This window comes from Pezoporus flaviventris, unplaced genomic scaffold, assembly GCF_033815535.1.
Source record: "Pezoporus flaviventris isolate CSIRO_AGI_PZ_B2104156 unplaced genomic scaffold, CSIRO_AGI_Pfla_v1 ptg000022l, whole genome shotgun sequence".
Classification (NCBI taxonomy): Eukaryota; Metazoa; Chordata; class Aves; order Psittaciformes; family Psittacidae; genus Pezoporus; species Pezoporus flaviventris.
Window position 1 is genome coordinate 4,444,759 of NW_026892570.1, and position 18,786 is coordinate 4,463,544.

General features: G+C 40.9%; 1 protein-coding gene across 1 annotated transcript in view; it reads right to left on the minus strand.

The window, feature by feature from the left end:
• The window catches only part of FANCC (FA complementation group C), a 107,324-nt gene extending 88,901 nt beyond the window's left edge, over window positions 1-18,423 (minus strand). The window contains exon 1 of the mRNA XM_061456333.1: window positions 18,399-18,423. The gene's annotated coding sequence lies outside the window, so the exon portion shown is untranslated. The remainder of the gene's footprint in view (window positions 1-18,398) is intronic.
• Window positions 18,424-18,786: the final 363 nt, after the last annotated feature.

Consider the following 18,786-nt stretch of genomic DNA (forward strand, 5'->3'; position numbering starts at 1 on the left):
GAAAAAAGAAAGAAAAAGGCAACTTCCTCACTATTACGAATTCTGAAACTTGGGACTCAGACATAATAAAAAGGGAATATGTCAAAACATTATACCTCCTCAGAAAGAATTTCTGTCAATCATAGAAAATTCAGTAACAAATGTTCATAGCTTTCGATGTCCCCCACATCTGGCTTTAATAGACTGCCAAAAATTACTACTAAACTTTTATTACTTAGTTTGACTTTAATCTTGTAAATTCAGCTCTTATTTTTAAATAAATAAAATCATTTCAAGTAGAAGGAACTTTGAGACACCATTAAGGTACAATATTGCCTTATGTCACAGCATTGCAAATGAATGTGACAAAAACTTGCATTCAAGGCATAAAGTTCTCATTTGTGTACTTCTCCTTGAACCAGTAATAAGTTGCTACACACTCCAGAAAAACACTTTACTTTCCATTACTCCATCTCTCTTTCAAATCTTGCCCATCAGCAACCACAGCTTGCAAGGAAAAAACAAAACAAGAAAACAGTTAAAATACTAATATGACATCAGGGTCCAAAGGCCCCAAGCAGAACAGGTCACCATTGAGCTAACACAACACATAAGCATACATTCCAAATTCCAAATTATTTTTAGGGTTGTTAACACTTACAAAAGCAGTAGAACAGTCTTTTTGTGCACCTTTATTACTCTAACATATTAGGAGACTAATACTAAGAATTAGGAGACTAGATATTAGGTAAGCACTTGAGTATATTTTATAAACAAAAGTATATCTGATGATTTTGACTCCTTAATCACTCTTAACTTGATTATGATAGATCATGGTTGATACACTAATAGAGCAGAGGACTATTAACTACTTAAGACTATTAACTGTTAGACTATTAACTGTTTCTATGTTTCAAAGACACAGGAAAAGAGAAGCTGGCGGTGGGAGAGCCGGCAAGCACAGCAGCTACACCAGCCCCAGTGACAAGCACAGCAGCATCGTTTGAGAGTTCTGGAGGTTTTGAATGGCCTTTGGGACCTGCCTGCTGATTGTGATGGGGATCAGCATGTTGGCACACACACAGGCTGTGTTCTACCCACAACCATTTTGTCTGATCTCAAAAGTTAAGCAGAGTCAGGTTTGGGTCTTGTCTGGGGTTAGACAACAATATAGGGGGACCAAGAGGTTTTCCCCAAGGCTGGACAGTCATGAGTGGCAGGGTGTGTGGGACAGTATGGGCAAGTATCTAGTCCACTGGGCCCCTCCAGTGCTTTGGAAGCATCGGAGATGGAAGGCAGCTGTATGGAGTCCCCAGCAACAAGCTGCAGAAACTGCTGAAGGGGACAATGAATTATTTTGAGCCGGGTGGGCCCATGGCACTTCAAGCCATCAGGGCAGAGATGCAACATAGACATGGACTCAAGATCGAGGGGTGGACTTAGCAATGGACACTATTGCCCTAGTTATTCATGAGTGTGAACACTGCACACAGTCTCTCCTGCTCTAGAAGAATGGTACAAGAGTTGGAGACTGACATCATGGACCAGATGGACTCAGCAGCTTTATAGGGACTGGTCCATGCACTAAGATAAGAGTGATGGTATATTGAAAATGTGGGATCTGAGCATGACATGAATGGTATGGAATAAGGGGTGGATAATGTCCTGGGTTCAGCAGTAGCAGTCATTTTTCTCCTTCTTGGTAGCTGGTGCAGTGCTGTGTTTTGACTTTCAGCTCGGGAACAGAGCTGATAACACGGATGTTTTGGTTTGGCCAAGGACTTTGTGAGCCTCATGCTCTGCCAGGGAGGAGGGGAAGCTGGGAGGAAGCAGAGACAGGACACCTGACCCAAACTGACCAAAGAGGTATTCCATACCACAGCACGTCATGCCCAGGATGTAACTGGGAGTTAGCCGGAAGGGCTGGGAGACTGCAGGGTTGGAGGAGGTATCGGTCGGAGCTTGGTCGGGCTTGGGGGGCGAGTGATCGGTCGGTTGGTGCTGAGGTGTTGTATTCTCTTCCCTTGTTATTTCCTTTATCATTATTATCATTGGTGGTAGCAGTAGTGATCTCTGTTATACCTTAGTTACTAAACTGTTCTTATCTCAACCCGTGGGAGTTGCATTCTTTTCGATTCTCCTCTCCGTCCCTCCGGGAGTAGGGGGAGGGAAAGAAGGGGGGGGTGAGTGAACGAATTACCTGACTGGGTTTAAACCACGACAAACATACAATATGCCACAAGCATATTTTTCATCTTTACCTTGACAGCTCTGATTTTACTTGCCAAGACCAAAACTGTAATGCAAAATAAATTAGGCAGCAAGATGAAAGGTGATTTATTTCCTATTTTAAAGAAAACCCAGCACTAGCCCCCAAAAATAAATTTGGAGAAAAGTGAATAATATTTTAGAAACTGCAGAAAGGCCCAAGAGCAGCAAATCCTAGGAAAAATTAAAAATATTTATTATTTATTAATGTCATCTTGTTTTTCAGACTGTTACTTGCTGAGAAATTAGCTTTACAGGGTAGTTTATGGGTTGGCATTAAGTCTAATTAGCATTCACTGGCAGTCCAGCAGTCAAGAATAATCTAGAGAAAATTTCCACCTTGATTCTGTGCTCACATCCAGTGTTGACTTTTTATTAATTTTTCAGTTAGAAGCAAGTTTTCCTAATCCTCTTTGTGCCTACATCCACAGGTATTTTACAGAAAGATCAAACCACTCATAGAAAACTTCCTGTCTACATGCAGACTTTCCAAATTAAAACAAATTGCATGCAAATATATCTTCTTCTGGAAGTAAAACTAAAGAACAAAGATTTGCCAAAAGAAAGGAACCAACACTGGCTTAGCGAAATGCAAAATCTGGTAAACTAAACAGCTGTCAAGCAGATAATTCAATCCTTATAATTCAACACTTAGATCAACAATTCTCAACAAAGATGATTTAACTCATCTGTTTTACTCCTCTGTATTTGTTTCCTCTATTTACCCTGATAATTAGTATTTTAACAGTTGTCAGATCTGTCTTCTGAATTATCGGATCTCACTGTAAAAAGAGCCCAATTTTAATCTTTAAGGGACTGTGGTCACTAACAGAGCTACTTATGCGGACAACAGGTGTATTAAATCTCTAGCACAGGTTCAATCTGTGTAAAATTGCAAACAGCAAAATGATGTTTCCAGTTGCGCTCTGCTGCCCTGAAGAACTGGAGAAGAATCAATGCCCTGAGGAAGCATGCATTGCCAGGATTCACAAAAGATGTCCCCTCCTAGAACACTCTGAAAACATTACATCTCCCTCTCTCTCCCAAAAGGACTATATGATCATAAAAAAAGCCTTCTTTTTCTTATTCATCAGGCCATAAGCTCCATGACCAAAAAAAATACTATTTATTAGACTTCCCTGATAACAATAACCATTTCACACACAAAAAAAAAAATTTTAAAACTTTCTGGTTCTAATGGCAGACTTGTCTTGCAGCAGCAGAACGTTCCTCTGACTTTCCCATTTCAAGAGGCTAAGAATAAAACCCTCTTTAAGGGGAAAGAAAAAAATATTATCTCAGCACATCCATCTACTCTTATCTTTTGCCCAAGGGAACAGTGAAAGATGTGAAATAAGGCATTTTGGAGAGATATCACTGAATTTTACAAATGTTATTTTTTACCTTTCCTTAATGGATTTTATTAGGACAACGAGGCAATTAATTATCACTTCCATATATAAAAGATGGAATTACCATCCCACAGAATGTATTACCAGGTTTTTAAGCACAAACTGAATACAAAGTCTGATCAAAAGCCACTGGAAGCTGCTCATGCAGGAAAGGTGCCAACCAAGATACTAAGACCCAAACATCACAAGTATTTTAAATTTTTAAGTTAAATTTAAGCTGAGAAAAACCGACAATGAAGTAAAGCCTCTTTGTTATCTCTGACAGAAAGCTCTACACAATTCGACAAATTAAGAAACTACATGACATCATTATTTAAAAGAATTTCAATGTCAGGACTATCCAGATCAAAATCCAGCAAGGCCCACATAAAGCTGTCCATACCATTAGGCAAAATATGTACAAAATTGAAATTTGTTTCAAGGCAATAAAGCAAATCCCAGATTTGACCGGTGCACACTGATGTTAAACAGATCAACATGGCCTTCCAAAACAAAAGCCACACTTGAAAAAAACAGAGGGCTTCCCGCTCAGCCTTTAACTCCTTGCTTCTTCTTCCACATCTGAACTGTTTATCCCCCATCAGTACACAGGGATCTACCACAAAAAGGTGACAACAGTTTATCACAAAATGCAGGAGAATCTAGAAATTACATACTAGGCACGGTGAACAGAAGCACAAACAAGTACACACCTTCACAGTCTTCTTGAAATGGGGGCAGGGGGATGGTGGTGAAGCATATCTCCCTTTCAATTTATTTCTGCAGTAAGGCAAAAACTTAAATATTTTGTCTGGCATAAGCTAAATAGCAAACCTTCCAAGATTACTTTGGTAAAAGGTCACTGTAATGTGGCAATCTCTCATAAGTGCTAGAGGGATAAAGATGTTTTGGGATAGCTCAACTGCAGATAAATGTTAAAGTATTCTTGGATTTAGTTTGCTGGACAGAGCCTTTTTACTCAGCCCAGTTCATTTCCAGCTGACTTCTGTGACAACAGCTGCAATAAAGGCCACACAAAGAGAAATGCAACTAAGAAGACAATGGTAACAAAGGATAAATGCAATTCTGCAGAGCCATTAGGTCTGATTCAGCCTCCGGACTACAGGAGGCAAAACTGCTTCTGCAGAACATCTTGTAACAAAAAAAAACAGGAGTAACTTATCTTTACATCACTTTGCAAAAAAGGCAGTCATTGCTAACAGCAGTTTAGCTTCACTATGGCTAGTAACATCACACATCAATTGTGCATGGACCTCCAATATCAGTACTCTAAACACTACATAATTACACGTTCTTTTACAGGTTACAAGAAAAGGAATGAAATCCTGATTCTGTTTACTTCAGTGGCAAAATTTTCATTCATCTCAGTGGAGCCTGTATTTTGCATAGTGCATTCAAAACACTGAAAAACTTATCCACGTAAGAGCCCACCAAGTCACTACACCAGAAAAGTTAGACCTTTTAGCAACAATGGAAAACTTTTATTAGATGTAATTTATTGTTTGTACCCCTTCTGGTATCCCCAATTTGACAGCTAATACATCTTGACTATGTAGTTTTCATTACCAGTATCTTGACTATGAAGTTTTCATTACCATCTTCTGGCAAATACTATGTTCTCACTTTGCTGCATATAAGCCAGTGAATGAAGTATAACTGCTCAGGCAGAGAGTAATTTTTGTAGAAAATACAAACTGTACTTCTCAGTTAAACTTTTTCATACGGCTACCACTATTTCCTCTAGCTTAAATCCACTATGAGACATTTTGACTGTAACTTCAGATGCCTAAAAGGTTTTGTTCAACCTCTTCTCTACTGAACACCACTTCAGGAAAAACCTGGTCTGGGGATGCTAACTGACAGCAGGCTCAATGCATGTCAGCCACGTGCCCTGGCAGCCAGGAGGGCAAACCGCATCCTGCGGTGCATCAAACACAGCATCACCAGCTGGTCAAAAGAGGTGATTAACTGCTGCACTCAGTGTTGGTGGAGCCTCACCTTGAGCACTCTGTGCAGTGCTGGTCCCCACAGTCTAAGTAGGATGTGAATGTCCTTGACTGCATCCAGAGGGAAGCAGCAAAGCTAGTGACAGAGGTGGAGCTGTGTTCTGTGAGGAATGGCCGAGGGCTCTGAGTTTATCTAGGCTGGAGAGAAGGAAGCTGAAGGGCGACCTCATGGCTCTCTGCAGCTTCCTAAGGAGGGGACATGGAGAAGGAGCTGCTGATCTCTTCTCCCTGGATTCAGTGATAGGACATGAAACAGTGGTTCAAAGCTGCACCGGGGAGGTTCAGAAGGCACACTAGGAAGCATTTCTTTACCAAAAGCGTAGTCAAACATCAGAACAGACTTCCTAGAGAAGTGGTCAATGCCCCAAGCCTCTCGGTATCAGTGGATAATGCCTTTAATACCATGCTTTAACTTGGTCCGCCCTAAATTGGTCAGGCAGTTGGTCTCAATAATCATTGAGGTCCCTTTCAACCAAATAGCCCTCGTCTAGTCTAGTCTGTTATGTTCATAAACCAAACCAATCATCCAAGCTTCCCTTATCATTGAGCCTTTTCCACAATTAGCTTGTATCTATATAGCGTTTGAATGGAATACAGAAAAATTTATTTCCTTAAAATTGAGTTCCTCTGAAAAAAACTTACAGGATTAATTCAAAGTTTTACCTATATGACCTATAGATTAAAGGACATTCTGCAAATGGGGAGGATGGTCTGAAAATGTTCACATTTGTTTCACCATTTAAAAAAAAAAAAAAAAAGAAAAAAGGTGGGGGGCAGGGCTTGAGAGATTGGGTGGGCAGCAAGAGACACCATCTATTTAGACATAGAGAAGTATGACTAGCTATTCTTTCTTCAATTAAATTCAACTTATCACTAAAGGGCTTCATATTTCTGACAACTGTGCTTCTGTAAGGGCCATGCAACTTTCCCAAATTCAGGCTTTACCCCTGACTTAAACAGATATAAGAAAAGACACATGACCCAAACCCATTATCACAAGTATTCAAACATCAGCTAAAAAAGTGCCTACAGTATTGATATCCAGTATACAATATCAATTGTATACAGTACATAGAGTTGTCTTGTTTATACTAAGTGAACTCCTTTTCTCCAAACATCTCTAATATTTACTGTAGTGATGAAGCACATACCTTTCACTGAAATTCTTCATTTATACAAAGTTAAAGCATTTCTACATATGCATAAGGAAACTGAAGCGCAAACAGAAAATGACTTGTCCAAAGTCATTGAGGAAACAAATGACAGAACGAGATAAAAGACAGAAATCTCTTAGGTTCTAGCACATTAGACACCACTGCTTCTCAAGGACTTCCTCAAAGATAATCTATTATTCAACCTAGGCTCCTCAAGCATGACACAATTGTTTATGCAACAGTAAAGGGCAATATTCCACAAAAAAAAAAAAAACTAAAACAAAAAAAAAAAACAAAAAACAAAAAACCAAAAAACCAAAACAACCACACAAACTATTTGCTTTCCTGTTTTTATTATATGTACTTACTTCCATATGAACTCCAGTGACAGCATAATACACCTAAGTAAAAATTATACATATTCATCCTAACATCAGTTGAGGCTACTGAAAGTCTGTGAAAAGCATTCACATAGTCCACATACAATGAAGGCAAGTTTGCAAACGAAAGAATGCATTTCTCTTTGGCATGAAAAAAAGCAACAAAACAAAATCAAAGCAAAATAAAAATCAACCACCAAGCAAACACAACAATCAACCTTACCAAAGAGTTTCCTACTTCTCTCACCTCCCTCCCTGACCACTCACACCTCAGAATAAAACCTTCTTAATAAAGATGTAGTTATGGCACTAAGTACACCTGACAGAAAAGGAAAAATGCATTCTTCTTCAGAATAAAAATAACCTCATGACATCCACATCAACTTCTACATCTTTTTGTTATACATTATTTTAACACACTACCTTGTCCCTGGAGTCCATTGACAAGGTTTCATGCTATTCACAGGCATTAAATCAGGCTATTCATTCTTTGCAAACAAGAAGAGATACGTTTCCTCATAAACATCTAGAGCAGAGACTTTCAGCGATTCAGTCTGTCAGACTCATACTGCAGCAATTAGCTATGTGGGCATTTAGACTGGATACAAGGCACTGATACTCAAAGCCATGAGGCATTTGTTTGGGAAGCTCTCAGTTATTCCTGGATATTCTATGGGCATGGGCTTTTTAATGTGCAAGTAGTGGATCCTGTGACTTGCAAGTAAGATTTCTGTCACTTCTGTTCATGAAAAACTCACAGTTTAGTAATACCACCCTCATCATTAAATTCAAGCTATATAGTTCTGGTATTCTATGGGAAGGGAGTTCCTTATGAATTTGGGTCATTTAATGACAGATGAGAACTTTAAATGTACAACACAGAAAGTATCAGCTAGTGGTATGTCTCTTAGTCTCCTCTCCTTGGACACTCATATGTCAATTTAGTTGTACATTATGATACTTTATTACAGTTACTGTTTGGAATATTTAAATACTGGCACATAGTTAATCAAGATTCATAAAATAAACATGTTCAGTGAATCTGCTAGTAGGCAGGAAGGACAGCCTTGCAATTTGGCTCCAGTAAACACGAGACTGATTCTCACTTCTGACACATTTCACACGATACGAAAGAAGTAACTTAAGTTTCCAGGGCCTGTTCTACTTCACCTCTACAGAAGACTCATTGCTACTGCTCTAATTTTAAAGTTTAGTAGTACACTGTATTTTTTTTTTATCAAACTAAAATACATGTCTGATAACATTAGATTTGCTCCATTTGCTAGTAAAAAGTATTTATTCCTCTCAAAGATTTACGAAATTCTTTCTGCTGCTATAGTGTCACGGACTTTATTTCACCACAGTACCGTAACTGCTGCTATGCATATCACATCTGAGCAAGTCACCAGTCTTTAAATTGTGTCCGATGATACCTGTATAATTCATTACTAGTAAGCTTATGAAAATAAACCTCATAGCATTCCTTGCCTACAGAATTTCTAATAAAAGTTAAAAATGCACACAGAAGTGCTACATCAGAACCCCGTAACTATATGCAAGGCTGACAGTTAAAAAGAATAACAGCAGAAACCTCTTGCGAACACCTTAAATCTGCTGAGTCCATCCTTTACCATTACATACAGTAAAAGCACTCTTGAAAAGGTGTTAAATAACCTGTAACTAAAAATTCCCAAATTCAAAAGATTTAAATTAACAGAGTTGTCTTTATGATTTATTATTATGTTTAATTAATTATTAATAGGAATGGAGTATTTTTGTATTAGGGATATAGCATTCAGCTCCAAATCATCTCACAACATTTATCCTAGCCACCTAAAATCAATATTATTTCTATAGTAAAATGCATTACTAAGTTTTACTAATTTTAAATACTTTTGCAATTACCTGCAGAGTTAGTGGCCCACAGCAAGGTGAAAATATTTAACATGTTCTACATTCCTGTAACTTAGAAAGTAGATTAACTATGTGGTCCTAAAGTGGTTTCAGAAGTTTTCAGAGAATTATCATTGTCTTCATTTTAGCAATGCTAATATTAATTTCAGTAATTTATAACATTAACCAGACAGTTCAGTTGGTTACCTTCTTAGTGAAAGGTAAATTGTTTAATTCAAGATTTGACTTGATTTTTTGAGAGCTGTTGTACTATTTATACATGCAAAAAGATCTGGTATACTTTTGTGCCTTTTTAGATGGGTTGGCACAAAATACACTGTATTAAAAAAAAAACCATAAATCAAAGACTGAAAATTTTTATTTGTGATTAATGTCATACAATATATTTACTTTCCTGTAAACGTGAGAATTGATTCAATGTGTATCAAAGGACTCTTAACATTTTCTGTATTACTGTTGCAGGGAAAACTTGTTTGACCCATCCTTCACCCTTTACAGGATCCTTCACCCCTTTTGAAAGACATCTTTGTCAAAACCAGCACCTTCACAATTGGAAGTCGGTATACTGAAATGTATGGCTTAGGGAAAAAGAAAGAAAAGCAGTTCTGGTTTAAAAGTACACTGAGTGCACAAGGCTACTCCATTAACAGGAGAACAGCTCTGTCTAGCACCATAAAATAGGCACCCTTTGTTGCTTTAACTCCCCATAACACCATCCTTAAAACCCCAGCTCCCACTGGTATTCTTCATTACACTTTCACCCATGATACTCTGTATTAGCCTGTGGTTAATTTCACCATCCAGTAGACCCAGATGCAAGTGCTGAGTGAGGACCACTGACAAACAAAACATGGAACAAATTGTTTGCAAACCTTTATCCTGCTTTCGAACTTAAAATTGACTAACAAGCTCAATTCTTTAGTAGCCAAAGACATGAGGATACGGAATCATACAGATTTCATTTCCCCAGGAAACTAAGACAAAAAGCAGGCAAATGATTATAAAAACTTGATCAACGCCTACAAGAGAAAAGTTAACCTTCAGGATCGGTTCGTGACTCATACTATCCTACTGCCAAGTTCTCTAAAGGCAAGTCTCCACCAAGGGGCAAATACATCCTCGTTTGTATTCTCTTTACAAACCAACCACTAGAGAACCACTATGAACGTCCAGCAAGCCTGCTTCTTCCCAAGAGATGGCAGTAGTGAACAAACATCCACATAGAGCCGGGGAGCGAGGCTGTAACACGGAGGAAACACGGCCGACGAGTAAGAGGGCTCTTTCCAGCAACGCCAAAACTACAGACTCGAGACTTTCATCGACTTGTCAGTAGCTCACAATACACCTTGATAAATATATCAATTTCTGCTACAAATATCACGTGATGATGAATTCTTACAACACGATTTTTGAACCTTGAGCAATGGCAAGATGAACACAAAACCACAGCAAATAATCCACACAATTCAGAAAAAGAAAAATTGAATGTTGCTTGGTTTAATGGCCACAGACAAGAAAGCTTTCATTTTACAAAAAAAAAGATTCACAAAAGTTTGAACTGGGAGGGAGAAGCTCCAGATCCTTAAAATTACACACTGGAAAAAAAAAAAATTAAAATCCCAAATTAATCGCAAAGATTTTTCAGCGACCCATCACTAGAATGTTATGTCCCATAAATTTTGTATAAAGAATTCTTCACTGTGATAGAAAAGCAACAACTACCAGATTTTTAGACATTCTTCGATATGTGGTGACTTGGAAAATTTTGGAGAAGTGGAAAGAAATGCTTTAATTACCAACATTCTTAAACAAAAACCAGGAATAAAAATGGCAGCTTCTCCCAATACTTTTAAGGCATTGGTCTTCACCAACCTCTACTGCAAATAAAAAAGGCCAGCATACTGACAGTATTCTGTGAAAGCATACTGTACTGGAGCTCTTCCACTGGAGCAGATGTCTGCAAATGCGAGACTGCGCAGTGCAAAAGTCAGTACATCTCATAAATCAGCAACAAACCTGTACACTTCTCACTACATCCCTCTGTGAACCATTTAGGAAGTTATCCATGTATTGTAGTTGCACTGTTGTAGTTGTACATGTGCCACAGAATGACATTTTACCACTCAGTTCCCACTAGAACAAAGGGGAACATCAAGATGCAGGCAGCAATGTATAAGTCCTTCTCCTTTCAAAAGTTTTCAGTACCAGACAATACTGGCCAAGTACTCGGATGTGCATGCGGCCCCAAGCGCACTCCTTCATCACAAGGCATTCCTGCCTTTGACAACTCACATCCTAAACAGCATTCACGGAGTAACAGAATGGTTTGGTTTGTAATGGGCCTTTGAACATCACCTAGTCCCAAGCCCCCTTCCCCCCCACGGCAAAACCACTCTCACTAAACCTTGTTTGAGGAAATACAACACAACTACTTCCCCCGTTAAGGCAAGAAGAGGCACAGCGGCACCAAGGCGTGAAACACCAAGGGAAGACCCTGTTAGTAATGGGTAAAATTATATGTCAAATAATCATATGAAATAAAGGAGATAATTATATTCGAAAAATCTGTTAATCAGTGGAAGGGTTTTTATATATTAGAAAAGTTAAGAAGTAGTTGAAATTTTGCCATTGTGAATCTTAGTTACTCTACAACTAAACATTGCAATGGTAGCCACAGTAATAAAATTAACATAGCCATACATGGGAAAGGGTATGTGGGTGGATTTAGGAGAGTATTGTAAAACTCTACCGAAGCAGAACTCACAAACATATCAGGAGTAGTCAAGTGAAAATAAGAGAATGCTGGCGTCCACATAATGGTTGGGACATGTCCAAGGAACAGAAAGGTGAACAGGACAAGCTGAGGAAGACTCCTTACTTCATCAGGACTACCACCAGAGGGGGGCTGCGCTAGCGCAGAAGAGGCTGATGTCATAATAGACTGATGTGGCAATCCTTGATGCGTATGTATTAGTCAATGATGTAACCTGTGTTGAATATGTATTAGCTACAAAATTCTTAGTGTATAAATTGCGAGTGCGATGTGACGGGGTTGAAGCCAGATTTGGGCACGTGCCCCTGGTTTCCCAGCACTGCAATAAAGCACCTCATATAACCATCCAGTGGTTATGTGTATATCTCCATGCTAACATTTTGGCGACCCAGATGGGACCTCGCGGGCACTGCTGAGGCGGATCGTGTCTTGATCCTGCTCCAGCCGGCACCGAGAGCTTCCTGGGGAGCCATCAGCCGCGACCGACCTCCGCTGCTCACAACGGACCTCTGACACGGTAAGAGGGTGCTTTTCTAATTTGGTTACGGTACCGATTCTTGATAATGTATGCTGTACCGACTTCTGATAAAGCCTGCCTGTTAGATGCGGCGAAAGCTGCATTCGGTTTGGTGAAGTCTGGTCTGGTAAAGCCTGCCTGTTAGACGCGGCGAAAGCTGCGCTTGGTTGGGCAGGGAGCTCCCGGGGTAAGCCTAGGCGCCGTCCATTAGACAGTGATGAAAGTCCTGCGGGTTCGGCAAAAATTTGGTTTGGTATTGGTTTTATGCTGCAGAAACAGCGTGGGTAAAAGTGCTGTAATATAAGCAATGTAAAGGAGCTTGTCCTTTAGGAATTTTTGTATTTACCAAATGCCTTCTATTCCCAAATCATCCCCTTTACGCTGCCTTTTAAGCCATGGGAAAGAGAGGGGATTTGGGCAAAGCATGGGGAAAAATAAGCTGATTGATTATTGTAATGTTTGGTGGACACAGTTTGAATTGGAAGATCAAGAAAAATGGCCTGAGAATGGAACTTTACAATACAACACTATATTGCAATTAATGTTTTGCAAAAGGGAAGGAAAATGGGATAAAGTACCATATGTGGACCTCTTCTTTACTTTAAGAAATAATGAAGAGCGGCAGAAATCTTGTGGACTTATGGTTGTTAAAACAAGTGCAAATGAACAATGTAAGGGGTGAGCTGCTGGGAAAAGGTGTATTGGATGTCTTGCCTTAGAAAATAGTTTGCAGCATCAAAAGGGATGACGAAAATCTTGATTTAGCAACAGCTCCATCAGCCCCGCTGGTAACAAGTAGAGAAAGGGGGGAGGATGATAGCGATAGTGAAAGTGAGAGTGACTATGAATGTAAGGAGGGCCGGAAGGCAGATCTCCCCGTTACCTCAGTCTCACACCGAACTTGCCGGAGGGGAGGACGGGAAGGAAAGATATAGATTCAGGCACCCAACGCAATGCTTGCACCTTTAAGATAGGGAGTAGGAATGGAAGGACCGATATACGTTAAAATACCCTTTTCCCCGGGGGATTTGGTTATCTGGAAGCAGTAGGCAGGGACATATAGAGAAAACCCTGATAAAGTAGCTTGAGTAATGAAAATGATTATGAAAACCCAGAATTCAGACTGGGATGACATCCAAGTACTTTTAGATACTCTTATGGATTCAACAGAGAAGGAAATGGTATTGCGAACTGCTAGGGAAAGGGTTCAGGAGGATATCAGACAGGGGCTGGTCATGGGAAATGTAGATCAGAACTTTCCAATGGAAGACCCAATGTGGGATTATAACTCACCAGAGGGAATGAGGAATTTAGGAAGGTACCAAGACTGGGTAATCGTTGGGGTACGGAATGCTATGCCCAAAACAATAAGTTGGTCAAAATTATATAACGTTAGGCAGGAAAAGATGGAATCACCATCTACCTTTTTAGAAAGGCTTAAAGAGACTGCAAAGAAGTATATGGATTTGGATGTAGAAACTGAACAGGCTAGAGCTCAATTGGCTTTAATTTTCTTAGGACAGTCCCAAGATGATATTAGGAAAAAGCTGCAGAAGCTGGAGGGAGCAGACCTGTGAAATTTGGATAGATTGTTAGAGGTGGCTTGGAAAGTGTATAATAATCGGGAAAAAGAGAGGAGACAGCAACAAAATTTACTGGCAGTGATACAGGGAAGAGAACAAAGTCTCTCTAATCCTAGAGGAAGGGGCCGGGGAAGAGGATTTTATAATCCTAGGACCGGAATGAATGCAGAAAGGTTAGGATATAATCAATGTGCAAATTGCAAACAAGAGGGACATTGGAAAAATGAATGTCCATTGAGGGGAGGACAATTTATGTCCCCCAGGAATCCTTTTGCAGGATCGGAGGTAGCTAAGGTGATGGTATTGGGAGAGTATGATAATCAAAGCTGACTAGGCAGGGTGGGAAATGAGGAGCCCCTTGTAAAAATTCAATTGGGAAATAAAGAAGTAAAGTTTCTAGTAGATACAGGGGCCACCTATTCGGTTTTAAATGACTTACATGGAAGATTAGGAAAGAAGACAACGACAGTTGTATGAGCCACAGGGAAGGAAGAAGTACGGCCATTCTTGCAGCCCCTAGACTTCTGATTCAGAGGAAAGGAATTAACACATGAATTTTTATATGTGCCTGAATGCCTTACTTCCCTTTTGAGACGGGACTTACTAGCTAAATTAGATGCAACAATCATTTTTGAAAATGGTGAATTAATAATGCAAATTCCCGAATCAAAAGCAGGACAAATTTTGGTTCTTAAAGACAAACCTATTGCTCAAATCCCAGAAGAGGTGGAACAGGCTGTAATACCAATAGTTTGGGAAACAAAGATTCCAGGGAAATCAAAAATGGCTCAACCAGTGATGGTGGAACTTAAAGATGGAGCTAGACCAGTAAGAATTAAATAATACCCATTGAAACTAGAAGCGAGGTATGGAATCATAAAAACAATTGAGAAATTTTTAAAATATCAGATTTTGGAAGAATGTGAATCAGAATACAATACACTGATATTTCCAGTAAAGAAACCAAATGGTGAGTATCTGAGAGCTATAAATGAAGTAACAAAAGATATCCATCCGGTGGTAGCAAATCCTTATACATTGTTAACATCTGTGAAGGAAAAATATAAGTGGTTTACAGTAATTGATCTAAAAGATGCCTTCTTCTGCATTCCCCTTGAAAAAAGTAGTAGGAAACTGTTTGCGTTTGAATGGGAAAACCCACGGAATGGACGGAAGACACAACTAACATGGACCAGACTTCCACAGGGATTTAAAAATAGTCCAACTCTTTTGGGGAATCAGTTGGCCAAAGAACTGGAGATATGGACCACTCAAGGAAAAATACAGGTACCAAGGTCACAATATCTCTTATTGCAATATGTAGATGACATTTTTATCACAACAGAACAAGAATCATTATGTATAACAGTGACTACTGAAATCCTGAACCAGCTATGCCGGAACGGTTATAAGGTCTCAAAGGAGAAGGCCCAAATTGCATGCACAACTGTGTTGTACTTGGGATGTGAAATTTTGCAAGGACAGCAAAAACTGAGAATAAACCGCATAGAGGCAATCTGTGCCATTCCAGAACCATGGAATCTACACGCATTGAGAACATTCTTGGGCATGGCAGGGTGGTGCAGATTGTGGATAATGGACTATGGACTCATTGCTAAACCCCTGTATGAAGCCCAGAAAGCACCTGCTTTTGTCTGGGATAAACCACAGAAAGAGGCCTTTAAGAAATTGAAGGAGGCATTAACGAAATCTCCGGCATTGGGACTCCCGGACTTGACAAAGATCTTTCAGTTATTTGTCCATGAGAAACAGAGATTAGCACTGGGAGTATTAACCCAGAAACTGGGAAGCTGGAAGAGACCAGTGGGATACTTTTCAAAACAACTAGACCCGGTAAGTGTGGGATGGCCCTCATGTTTAAGAGCAGTAGCAGCCACTGTCGTTCTAATACACGAGGCCAGAAAACTGACTTTGGGAAAACACACTGAAGTGTTTGTGCTGCACATGGTAACAACCATCTTAGAACAAAAGGGGGGTATTGGTTATCCCCTAGCAGAATGATGAAATATCAAGCAATATTAACAGAACAAGATGATGTGAGTTTGAAAACCACTAACTTGTTGAATCCAGCAGCTTTTCTAGGAACTGATCTAGAAGAAGGAACCCTTGAACATAACTGTATAGAGGTTATCGAACATACATATGCAACCAGGACAGACTTGAAAGATGTACCTCTTGAGCAACCAGACTGGGAACTTTTCACAGATGGAAGCAGTTTTGTGGAGAATGCGACACGGTATGCAGGATACGTCGTGACAACACAACAGGAGATAACTGAAGCAAAAGCATTGCCTCCTGGAATATCAGCTCAATGGGTGGAGCTGATAGCCCTCACAAGAGCATTAGAACTGAGTGATGACAAAAGGGTAAATGTATGGACTGATTCAAAATACGCATTTGGTGTGATACATATACATGGAGCATTATGGAAGGAACTGGGTCTGTTGTCTTCACAGGGAACTAATATAAAATATCAGAAAGAGATTTTGGAATTAATAATCGCAGTGCAAAAACCTAAACAGGGGGCTGTTATGCATTGCAAAGCACACCAAGGAGGAATTTCAAAGATATCTGAAGGAAATACATTGGCAGATCGAACAGCCCAACAAATAGCCCGGAAGTAATAGTACCCCCAGCAATAATGCGAAAAATTCTGCAAACTGAACATCAGAAATGCCATTGGGGTGCAGAAGCATTGGTAACTTATTTAAGACAAAGAATAATTTCCACACAGACATTAACTATGGCAAAATCAGTAGGATGAAAATGTGAAATTTGTTTGAAAAATAACCCAGTGGTAAAAAGACAAGTGGAAATGGGAAGGATCAGGATAGGGGCAGAACCAGGAGATTATTGGCAGGTTGACTCTGTGGAATTACCGAAGGTACAAGGGTACAGATATCTGTTGGTAGGGGTTGACACCTTTTCTGGATGGCCGGAAGCCCTTCCCTGCCGCACCAATAAGGCAAAGGAGACAGTAAAATGGTTACTCAAAGAAATTGTTCCACGGTTTGGAGTTCCTTTAGGAATATCATCAGACAGAGGTCCACACTTTGTTGCAACAATAGTACAGGAATAAGTAAATTGTTGGGAATATCATGGAATTTACATACCCCTTGGAGACCCCAGTCTAGTGGGCAAGTAGAAAGGATGAACCAAATGATAAAAAGACAGATCAGTAAAATATGTCAGGAGGCCAAAACAAGAAGGCCACAAGCACTACCTATCAGGAAACAGAAACTTAGAATAAAGGATGAAAATACTTTCTGAGATGAAGTATTTTCAAAGGGGGAAATGTTAGTAATGGGTAAAACTATATGTCAAATAATCATATGAAATAAAGGAGATAATTATATTTGAAAAATCTGTTAATCAGTGGAAGGGTTTTTATATATTAGAAAAGTTAAGAACTAGTTGAAATTTTGCTATTGTGAATCTTAGTTACTCTACAACTAAACATTGCAATGGTAGCCACAGTAATAAAACTAACATAGCCATATATGGAAAAGGGTATATGAGTAGATTTAGGAGAGTATTGTAAAACTCTACCGAAGCAGAACTCACGAACATACCAGGAGTAGTCAAGTGAAAATAAGAGAATGCTGGCGTCCACATAATGGCTGGGACATGTCCAAGGAACAGAAAGGTGAACAGGACAAGCTGAGGAAGACTTCTTACTTCATCCGAGGAAGACTCCTTACTTCATCAGGACGACCACCAGAGGGGGGTTGCCCTAGCGCAGAAGAGGTTGATGTCGCAACAGACTGATGTGGCAATCCTTGATGCATATGTATTAGTTAATGATGCAATCTATATTGAATATGTATTAGTTGCGAAATTCTTAGTGTATAAATTGCGAACGCGATGTGACGAGGTTGGAATCAGATTTGGGTGTATACCCCTGGTTTCCCAGCGCTGCAATAAAGCACCTCATATAACCACCCCGGTGGTTATGTGTGTACCTCCACGCTAACAACCCCCCAAGTGCGGCAGCGACAGCTCGGAAGTCCCGCGGCGGGAGACGCGCTATGCAGGCCGCAGGATGTGCAACGCAGCGCGGCACGGATTACAGCAGGAGGCCCTGCAGCCGGCCTCGTACCAGCCCCTTACCGCCTGCCTCGCACCGACCACACCGAGTCCGGCGCGGGGCCCGCCCTCCCGCGCCCCACCCCTCACGGCAGCCCCCCAGGGCCGCGCGTGCGCCAATACGCATGCGCGGACCCTCTCCCCTGCGCGGGGTATCGGGCCGGGAAGGGAGCGGAGCGTAGCTCCCCTTCCAGTCAGGGGACAGGACACCCCCACCGCGGCAAAGCCGGTGGCCGGCCCGAGCCCCCCGCGCTGAGCGCAGCCGCACGGCCCCGGTCCGTCCCCCCCTCCCGCCAGCTGCTTACCGCGCCGCCCGGCTCGCGCCGCCGATTTGTGATTTTCGCGCGCTCTGCCCCGCGCGAGGTGCGCCTGCGCTTGGGGAATACCCCGCTGCCGGCGGGGGGGGGGCGGCCGTGTCAGCCGTGAGGGCGGACTGCGCGGCTCGGTTGTGCGCCACGCTGCTGCTTCGCGTCCCAAACGCGGGACTCTGGGAGGCGGGAACAGAAACGCCGCCGGGCTTAACGGCTGATGGGCTCAGAGGGCCCCTGATGGCTGGAGGCGCAGATGCCTGTGTTACTTGACTAGGTTAAACAGAGAGAGATGGGTAGAGCTGTTTTGGGTCCTGCGTGCACAGCTGAGGTAACGACTCCTCGGGGAAAACAAAATATGAGACGGGTGTTTTCCCTCGGTGAG